The following is a 10088-nucleotide window of genomic DNA, read 5'->3' as shown; positions in this document are numbered from 1 at the left end:
GTGTCCCCCCCTCCCTCCGCGGCCCCTCCTCCCGTTGTCACGCTGATCCCGGGCTCCGGTGCGAGCCCGGAACCAGCACAGTGCCACTCTGACGGGATCAGAGGAAGGCCGGTACACGAGCTCCCTCCGGTCCCCTCTCCGCTGTCAGAATGCGGAAGTGTTGTATATTACATCACTTCCGCATTCTCGTGTCACTCTCCAGCTTCAGATGCTGGAGAGAAGCTGATGAAGCAGATCTGTGCTTCATCAGCTTCTTCAGGGGGGTCCTAGGTGACATTAGGGGTCTTGGAGACCCCTGATGTCTCCATAAAGAGGACCTGTCACATCTTTTGCTATCGCATATAGGGGTTTCTTAGCCCCCTCTGTGATAGCAATAAAGTTAAGTGAAAGAAAACTAGGAAAAAAAGTTACACATAAAAAAGAATTAAAAAAAAACACTTTTTTTTTAAAAAGTCCCCACCCCTACATACATGCATGTAAACATGCGTCAGGTGCGCATACCTGCGAAAATGACGATTGCGCCCACTAAGCCGCACATGTTACATATCGAGCAATAATTTTAGGGCCATCAATCACTGATAACACGAAACTGATGAGCTGTAAAAGCTTTTAAAGCGTCGCCTATGGTCAATTTTGGGTATGCTAGTTTTTTGTGATTTCGCGGGTGCGCGCAATTTTTGAGCTTGACATGTTTGGTGTCTATTTACCCGACGTGACCCGATCTTTTATATTTTACCAAAAAAGTGGGTATTATTAGTTGTTTTATAACATAATGTAAAAAAATTTCAGTAATTTTTCCTGAATATAGTAAAAAATAAAACCCCAAGTGGTGATTAAATACCACCAAAAGAAAGCTCTATCTGTCCCCAAGAAATGGTATAAAATTAATTTCAGCACAGCGTTGCGTGACAGAATAAATGTCAGTCAAAGTACCGCAGCGCTGAATACTGAAAAATGGCCTGGATGGGAAGGAGGTCTAAACACCTGGTCAGCAAGTGGTTAAATACCTTGACCAGAGCTGTGTACAGACCAGCAGCTTCACTCCGCGTGGTTCCATGGTGTAATGGTTAGCACTCTGGACTCTGAATCCAGCGATCCGAGTTCAAATCTCGGTGGGACCTGAGCTTTTTTTTTTTTTCTTACAACACTTTCTTGGTCTTCACCATGGACGGTACTTTGAAGGGCTTTTGAGCAAAATTAGTTGAATCAATAAGGGCAACATAAAAGGTTCTGAGGAACGATTCTGAAGAACCTTCTACCACTAGGCAGCACACCTACAAGGCATCCCAAGATACAGATAATCCAGTGAGTTTAATTGAAAGAATGAGTTGTCCATAAGACAGTGCTCCTCTCGTAATGGCTGCCCATAAGACAGTGCTCCTCCCATAATGGCTGCCCATAAGACGGTACTCCTCCCGTAATGGCTGCCCATAAGACGGTGCTCCTCCCATAATGGCTGCCCATAAGACGGTGCTCCTCCCATAATGGCTGCCCATAAGACAGTGATCCTCCCATAATGGCTGCCCATAAGATGGTGCTCTCCTATTATGGTTACACGTAGTATAGTGCTCCTCCTATTTATAGGTTATCCATAAGACGGTGTTCCTCTTATCATGCGTTACCTGTAAAATTTACCATACACCAGTAGAATTGCATTCAAAAAATTTGGATGATGGCAAGGCTGATTGCTCTGACGAATGATTTTGAATGACTTGTATGGCCAGTTTAAGAGAGGGCAGCTACAAGACATCCCAAGATACGGATAACCCAGGGAGCTCATCAGAAAAGCTGAGCTGACAAGATCCTTGGGGAGTTCACTAGGATGATATACCATTGAAGTGGATCCTCCCTTTAAAAAAAATCTTGACCAGAATTATGGACAGGTCCATGTTCTACCATCCTGAGGTTCCATGGTGTAATGGTTAGCACTCTGGACTCTGAATCCAGCGATCCGAGTTCAAATCTCGGTGGGACCTGAGCTTTTTTTTTTGCCTACTACACTTTCTTGGTCTCCACCATTCATGTACTTTAGCTTTTTCCATCTTGTAATGCACAGTAGACTCCAACCTCTACTCCTGCTTATATTCACATGCAATGCTCCATTATTATGGCTGTCCATAGGATATAATCAAAAGAATTTTGATGATATCAGGACTGAAAGACCTAATGAATGATTATAAATGACTTGTATGGCCAACAAGGCGTCCCAAGATACCGATTAACTCAGGTACCTCAACAGAAAAGCTGAGCTGACATAAGGACCTTATGGTGTTCACTAGGATTATAACCATTAGAGTGGAATCGCCCTTTAAATATCTTGACCAGTCCTAAGGACAGGTCAACTTTCTGCCACCATGAGGTTCCATGGTGTAATGGTTAGCACTCTGGACTCTGAATCCAGCGATCCGAGTTCAAATCTCGGTGGGACCTTACACTTTTCCTAAAACACTTTCTTGGGCACCACTTGAAGCTTCTGAGGTTTCCATCACTATAAATAGCAGAGAGGCTTCCTAAGATCACACCCCTATGCAAGTAAACACCAGCTGCTACGGCTGACTTGGGGATAGCAAGGTACATTAGGTGGCTAGTTAGTACTTAGAACAATCAATCCTGACTGCTTGTTTCCTGAAGGCAACTGATACTCGGAGTAGATTGAGCTCATAAAAAAATAAAATCTATCTAATAGTTATATTATAAAATTCACCGCAGATCAATCCTTAAAGGAGAACTATGAGGCGAGTGCTTTTCATTCATCCTCATAGTTCGAGCCGACCTGTGACAATGAGACTGTCACACGTCGGCTCAATAGATCGGGAAGTGAGCGAAAACATACCGTTGCTCGCTCACTTCTCGATCATGTCCCTGCAGAGAGCGGTGACTGTCACTCACGGCTCCCTGCAGGGATTCCCCCCCTCCTCCCCGATCCTCCAGAGCTGACTGGTGGAACAGACGGGGGAGGGGGCAGGTACAACTTGCTCTGCCTCTAGATAGGCAGAGCCAGCTGTCAATCATGCAGCTGGGTGGATCTCGACAGTAATTTCCTCCTGTGACCCTTAGGAGAACTATGGGGAAAAGCCTTAACCCCATAGTTCTCCTTTAATGTACAGCGTCCAAGAATCTTGTTACATTTTGGTGCCTAGTGGAGTGTCAAATAATTTCCATATAACAAACAAAAATGAAATAAGCAAAAATAGTGCAAAATGCAAGTATAAAATGATTTGCTGAATAGGTGCCCCATAATGGCTGCCCTCAAGAAGGTGCCCCTCCTATAATGGCTGCCCTCAAGAAGGTGCCCCTCCTATAATGGCTGCCCTCAAGAAGGTGCCCCTCCTATAATGGCTGCCCATAAGATGGTGCTCCCCCTATTATGGCTACACGTAGTATAGTGCTACTCTAGGGTTGCCACCTGTCCAGGATTCACCCGGACAGTCCGGGTTTTGAATGCTGTGTCCGGGTTTCATGGCAGCTGAAACCCGGACACAAGATGTCAGGCAGACAGGGGCAACCAAAATTAAGATAGCGGCCACTGGCCCCGCACTGAAAATAGTCTCAACTGTGATATTTACATATGAATAAGCTGTAAGTTATTCTCCCCAAAAAAATGTCTGCGCGACGCTGGAGTGTTCGGGTTTCGCTTGAAGAAAAGGTGGCAACCTTATGCTACTCCAATTTATGGATTATCCATAAGACCGTGTTCCTCTTATCATGCGTCACCTTTAAATTTTAACATACACCAGTAGAATTGCATTAAAAAAATTGGGATGATGGCAAGACTGATTGCTCTGACGAATGGTTTGTATGGGCAGTTGAAGACAGGGCAGCTACATTCCAAGACATGGATAGCCCAGGTAGCTCATCAGAAAAGCTGAGCTGACATAAAATCTTGGGGGAGTTGTCTAGGATGAGATACTATTGAAGTGGATCCTCCCTTTAAAAACCTTGACCAAAATCATGGACAGGCCCATTTACTGCTACCCTGATGTTCCATGGTGTTTAATGGCTGCCCATAAGACGGTGCTCCTCCCATAATGGCTGCCCATAAGACGGTGCTCCTCCCATAATGGCTGCCCATAAGACAGTGATCCTCCCATAATGGCTGCCCATAAGATGGTGCTCTCCTATTATGGTTACACGTAGTATAGTGCTCCTCCTATTTATAGGTTATCCATAAGACGGTGTTCCTCTTATCATGCGTTACCTGTAAAATTTACCATACACCAGTAGAATTGCATTCAAAAAATTTGGATGATGGCAAGGCTGATTGCTCTGACGAATGATTTTGAATGACTTGTATGGCCAGTTTAAGAGAGGGCAGCTACAAGACATCCCAAGATACGGATAACCCAGGGAGCTCATCAGAAAAGCTGAGCTGACAAGATCCTTGGGGAGTTCACTAGGATGATATACCATTGAAGTGGATCCTCCCTTTAAAAAAAATCTTGACCAGAATTATGGACAGGTCCATGTTCTACCATCCTGAGGTTCCATGGTGTAATGGTTAGCACTCTGGACTCTGAATCCAGCGATCCGAGTTCAAATCTCGGTGGGACCTGAGCTTTTTTTTTTGCCTACTACACTTTCTTGGTCTCCACCATTCATGTACTTTAGCTTTTTCCATCTTGTAATGCACAGTAGACTCCAACCTCTACTCCTGCTTATATTCACATGCAATGCTCCATTATTATGGCTGTCCATAGGATATAATCAAAAGAATTTTGATGATATCAGGACTGAAAGACCTAATGAATGATTATAAATGACTTGTATGGCCAACAAGGCGTCCCAAGATACCGATTAACTCAGGTACCTCAACAGAAAAGCTGAGCTGACATAAGGACCTTATGGTGTTCACTAGGATTATAACCATTAGAGTGGAATCGCCCTTTAAATATCTTGACCAGTCCTAAGGACAGGTCAACTTTCTGCCACCATGAGGTTCCATGGTGTAATGGTTAGCACTCTGGACTCTGAATCCAGCGATCCGAGTTCAAATCTCGGTGGGACCTTACACTTTTCCTAAAACACTTTCTTGGGCACCACTTGAAGCTTCTGAGGTTTCCATCACTATAAATAGCAGAGAGGCTTCCTAAGATCACACCCCTATGCAAGTAAACACCAGCTGCTACGGCTGACTTGGGGATAGCAAGGTACATTAGGTGGCTAGTTAGTACTTAGAACAATCAATCCTGACTGCTTGTTTCCTGAAGGCAACTGATACTCGGAGTAGATTGAGCTCATAAAAAAATAAAATCTATCTAATAGTTATATTATAAAATTCACCGCAGATCAATCCTTAAAGGAGAACTATGAGGCGAGTGCTTTTCATTCATCCTCATAGTTCGAGCCGACCTGTGACAATGAGACTGTCACACGGCGGCTCAATAGATCGGGAAGTGAGCGAAAACATACCGTTGCTCGCTCACTTCTCGATCATGTCCCTGCAGAGAGCGGTGACTGTCACTCACGGCTCCCTGCAGGGATTCCCCCCCTCCTCCCCGATCCTCCAGAGCTGACTGGTGGAACAGACGGGGGAGGGGGCAGGTACAACTTGCTCTGCCTCTAGATAGGCAGAGCCAGCTGTCAATCATGCAGCTGGGTGGATCTCGACAGTAATTTCCTCCTGTGACCCTTAGGAGAACTATGGGGAAAAGCCTTAACCCCATAGTTCTCCTTTAATGTACAGCGTCCAAGAATCTTGTTACATTTTGGTGCCTAGTGGAGTGTCAAATAATTTCCATATAACAAACAAAAATGAAATAAGCAAAAATAGTGCAAAATGCAAGTATAAAATGATTTGCTGAATAGGTGCCCCATAATGGCTGCCCTCAAGAAGGTGCCCCTCCTATAATGGCTGCCCTCAAGAAGGTGCCCCTCCTATAATGGCTGCCCTCAAGAAGGTGCCCCTCCTATAATGGCTGCCCATAAGATGGTGCTCCCCCTATTATGGCTACACGTAGTATAGTGCTACTCTAGGGTTGCCACCTGTCCAGGATTCACCCGGACAGTCCGGGTTTTGAATGCTGTGTCCGGGTTTCATGGCAGTATGGCTGCCCTCAAGAAGGTGCCCCTCCTATAATGGCTGCCCATAAGATGGTGCTCCCCCTATTATGGCTACACGTAGTATAGTGCTACTCTAGGGTTGCCACCTGTCCAGGATTCACCCGGACAGTCCGGGTTTTGAATGCTGTGTCCGGGTTTCATGGCAGCTGAAACCCGGACACAAGATGTCAGGCAGACAGGGGCAACCAAAATTAAGATAGCGGCCACTGGCCCCGCACTGAAAATAGTCTCAACTGTGATATTTACATATGAATAAGCTGTAAGTTATTCTCCCCAAAAAAATGTCTGCGCGACGCTGGAGTGTTCGGGTTTCGCTTGAAGAAAAGGTGGCAACCTTATGCTACTCCAATTTATGGATTATCCATAAGACCGTGTTCCTCTTATCATGCGTCACCTTTAAATTTTAACATACACCAGTAGAATTGCATTAAAAAAATTGGGATGATGGCAAGACTGATTGCTCTGACGAATGGTTTGTATGGGCAGTTGAAGACAGGGCAGCTACATTCCAAGACATGGATAGCCCAGGTAGCTCATCAGAAAAGCTGAGCTGACATAAAATCTTTGGGGAGTTGTCTAGGATGAGATACTATTGAAGTGGATCCTCCCTTTAAAAACCTTGACCAAAATCATGGACAGGCCCATTTACTGCTACCCTGATGTTCCATGGTGTAATGGTTAGCACTCTGGACTCTGAATCCAGCGATCTGAGTTCCAATCTCAGTGGGACCTAAAGTTTTTGGCCTACTACACTTTCTTGGTCTCCACCATTCGTATACTTTAGCTTTTTCCATCTTGTAATGCAAAATACACTCCAACCTCTTCTGATATTTATAGTCACAGTCACCTATGTTACCCTTCAAAAAGCTACAGGTGTGATGGTTGCTCCTCCTATAATGGCTGCCCATAAGACGGTGCTCCTCCTATAATGGCTGCCCATAAGAAGGTGCATATGGCCGATTCCTGTGTGAATGGGACCTAATAAGGCCACAGCCAGGTTCCTTGGGGAGCTAGTGAGTACTTACAACAATCAACCCCGAGTGCTTGTTACCTGGAGGCGGCTGATACTCATAATAGATTGAGTTCATTAAAAAAAAACTATCTCTAAAGTTATATTTTAGAATTCACCGGAGATCAATCCTTAATATACAGCGTCCACGAATCCTCTTACATTTTGGTGCCTAGTGAAGTGTCAAATCATTTCTATATAACAAATATAACATAACAAAAATTAAATAAGCAAAAATGGTCCAAATAGCAAGTATAAAATGACTTGCTAAAAAAAATTCTCAATGTGAAAAATAACTAGGTTCCACCGAGATTTGAACTCGGATCGCTGGATTCAAAGTCCAGAGTGCTAACCATTACACCATGGAACCAGCTGATAACAGGAAGACGGCGTACGGCTGAGGACCTCGAAGTCACACACACCGCTCCTTCCCTTCATCCGTATTGCTGTAGTCTGCTCTATTTCCTGTAACTCGTGTGTATTTCCTCTTTATTAACAGGAAGCCGAGATTGGTAGAGTTTAACCTTCTAAAGGATCGTGTTGTGTACAAACCGAAATGAGAGTCATGTTTCAGATTCTGAAGTCAGATTTCAGGAAAATTAAATAAAATCTGAGGACAAAAACAGTAGGTCCCACCGAGATTTGAACTCGGATCGCTGGATTCAGAGTCCAGAGTGCTAACCATTACACCATGGAACCTCCTCTGGGTGAGCTCAAGATTTAATCATGGGAGTAGTGCCAGCTTTTACAGGGTGTCTTTTCCTTCTGCACATTCTCTGCCGTGACAGGGGAGGGGCTGGTTTCCCCCCTCCCTGCTCCGATCTGCCAGCGCTGACTGGTGGATCGGACGGGGAGGGGGCGGCTACAGCTGGCTCTGCCATTAGATAGGCAGAGCCAGCTGTCAGTCACGCAGCTGGGCGGATCCCGGCACAATTGTCGGGATCCGCTTCAGCTGCGGCGTCTCAGTATATAATGAGCTGTAGCTCGCGGTATACTGAGCCTAGGGTGACGAGAGGACGCTAGTTTGTGTTCTCCCGTTACCCTTAGGAGAACCATGGGGAAAAGACATGACCCCATAGTTCTCCTTTAAAAGAGTGAGTTTGGCTTGTTTTAGGAGATGGAGAACCGAGCAGAGCCGAGGCAAAGATGTTTCAGGATTGGGAAACAATGTAGTGTTATAGGAATGTCACCCTACGAGGCTAAAAAGTCATCCTAATAATTGTTCCTCTCCAATAATATATTTTTAAAAATCGAATTGCCGTGCCGTCATCTTAAAACTTTTGCTTGTGCATGCGCAGATATTAACGACCCTAAAACAGGATATCAGTGCCAATGCTCAGGGGACCAGCTGCTTCTGCAGGAAACTAAAACTTTTAAACATCAAGCGTCCATTGTAAGTTAATTAATTAGCGTTTGAAAAATCTATTATCACGTTCAGATATAGATATACAGTATATAGATATATATATATTTATTATCACATGACATCTATTTATATAAATATATATACATATTGTCGTATCATATTCATATATCTAATATCATATCACATCCACGTATCTATTTTACCAAAACACCCACACAGAAAAAAAACTTTAGGTCCTACCGAGATTTGAACTCGGATCGCTGGATTCAGAGTCCAGAGTGCTAACCATTACACCATAGAACCATCTGATGTCACCAACAGGAACAATGCATAAGAAATGCAATATGGGGGGAAAAGAAAACAAAATATCCCTTACAGGAGAACTATGAGGTGGGTGCTTTTCACTCACCTCATAGTTCTAGCCGACCTGTGACAATGAGACTGTCACAGGTCGGCTCAGTAGATCGGGACGCGGAACGGACGGGGGAGGGTACAGTTGGCTCTGCATCTAGATAGGCAGAGCCAGCTGTCAGTCACGCAGCCGGGCGGATCCCGGCATCCGGATCCGCTTCAGCTGCGGCGTCTCAGTATATAATGAGCAGCAGCTTGCGGTATACTGAGCTTAGGGTGAGGGGAGGACGCTAGTTTGTGTCCTCCCGTTACCCTAAGGAGAACTATGGGGAAAAGCCCTGACCCCATAGTTCTCCTTTAACTACAATTTACCATTTTGGCCCTTTCACAGTACACAGCAGCTCTGTACGGAGTGTTTTGCTTTCACTCATAGGTGTACCCTCACCCACAATCTCAGAACACATCACCGGCCCTCCGTCATCAAATCACAAGTTTGTAACACTTCTTTATTATGGGATACACATCGATAAGGTACAGAAAGGATGGAATACAGAATCACAGGGCAGTAGTCCAGGCAAAGCAAAGGGTTAATGGTAATAAGGTGCAGCAAGGATAAAGTCCAGGGTAACAGGGCAGGAACCCCCCAGGGCAGGAGCCCCCCTGAGACTTTCAGGTGAGCTGTGCAGAATCTATGCTGGGCTCTGCAGGGTCCCTTTAACAGGAGTGTGATCCACTTACCTGCATCTGCTTCCCGCTGATGGACCTGGCCTCTTTTGCTGCCGGACCACCTAGCCTCTTCCACCGCCTGTCTTGCCCTTGCAGGTCCCGGTCTCCTCTGCTCCCGACTGGCGCTTCAGGACCGGCGTCCTCCGTCGGCCGACAGGGATCCAGACCCGCCCCCTGATGGGGATCCAGACCCACCCCCTGCTGCTGCTGCTGCTCCTCCTCCTCCGCTCCGTCTCCTCTCCTTGCCTTATACTCTGCCTTATAGTTGCCACCTGTCTGGGATTCACCCGGACAGTCTGGGTTTTGAATGCTGTGTCCGGGTTTCATGGCAGCTGAAACCCGGACACATGATGTCAGGCAGACAGGAGCAACCAAAATTAAGATAGGGGCTACTGGCCCCCCACTGAAAATAGTCTCAACTGTGATATTTACATATGAATGGGTGGCGCTATTTACATAAGAACAAGGTGCGACTCATTCTCCCACAAAAAGGTTTCCATGCGTCGGTAGAGTGTTCGGGTTTCGCTGCCTCCTTGTCCCGCTAGATTAGGCTGCCGAATTCTGTTCAGCCCGGCT

At 45.6% G+C, this 10088-nt stretch overlaps 9 non-coding genes across 9 annotated transcripts; 6 read left to right on the top strand and 3 right to left on the bottom strand.

Moving 5' to 3' along the window:
- The first annotated feature begins 1049 nt into the window (after window positions 1–1049).
- TRNAQ-CUG lies at window positions 1050–1121 on the top strand. Its single transcript has one exon. It is a non-coding gene; the product is annotated as a tRNA-Gln (tRNA).
- Window positions 1122–1904: 783 nt separating this feature from the next.
- On the top strand, window positions 1905–1976 carry TRNAQ-CUG. Its single transcript has one exon. It is a non-coding gene; the product is annotated as a tRNA-Gln (tRNA).
- Window positions 1977–2358: 382 nt separating this feature from the next.
- On the top strand, window positions 2359–2430 carry TRNAQ-CUG. Its single transcript has one exon. It is a non-coding gene; the product is annotated as a tRNA-Gln (tRNA).
- Window positions 2431–4480: 2050 nt separating this feature from the next.
- TRNAQ-CUG lies at window positions 4481–4552 on the top strand. The gene has a single exon. It is a non-coding gene; the product is annotated as a tRNA-Gln (tRNA).
- A 382-nt stretch (window positions 4553–4934) lies between these two features.
- On the top strand, window positions 4935–5006 carry TRNAQ-CUG. The gene has a single exon. It is a non-coding gene; the product is annotated as a tRNA-Gln (tRNA).
- A 1714-nt stretch (window positions 5007–6720) lies between these two features.
- On the top strand, window positions 6721–6792 carry TRNAQ-CUG. The gene has a single exon. It is a non-coding gene; the product is annotated as a tRNA-Gln (tRNA).
- A 575-nt stretch (window positions 6793–7367) lies between these two features.
- On the bottom strand, window positions 7368–7439 carry TRNAQ-UUG. Its single transcript has one exon. It is a non-coding gene; the product is annotated as a tRNA-Gln (tRNA).
- Window positions 7440–7696: 257 nt separating this feature from the next.
- On the bottom strand, window positions 7697–7768 carry TRNAQ-CUG. The gene has a single exon. It is a non-coding gene; the product is annotated as a tRNA-Gln (tRNA).
- Window positions 7769–8666: 898 nt separating this feature from the next.
- Window positions 8667–8738, bottom strand: TRNAQ-CUG. Its single transcript has one exon. It is a non-coding gene; the product is annotated as a tRNA-Gln (tRNA).
- Between the last annotated feature and the right edge of the window lie 1350 nt (window positions 8739–10088).

This window comes from Nanorana parkeri, unplaced genomic scaffold (assembly GCF_000935625.1).
Source record: "Nanorana parkeri isolate BGI_ZX_2015 unplaced genomic scaffold, ASM93562v1 scaffold994, whole genome shotgun sequence".
Taxonomy (NCBI): domain Eukaryota; kingdom Metazoa; phylum Chordata; class Amphibia; order Anura; family Dicroglossidae; genus Nanorana; species Nanorana parkeri.
The sequence above is the reverse complement of the archived record's forward strand: the minus strand, read 5'-3'. Positions and strand labels throughout refer to the sequence as shown.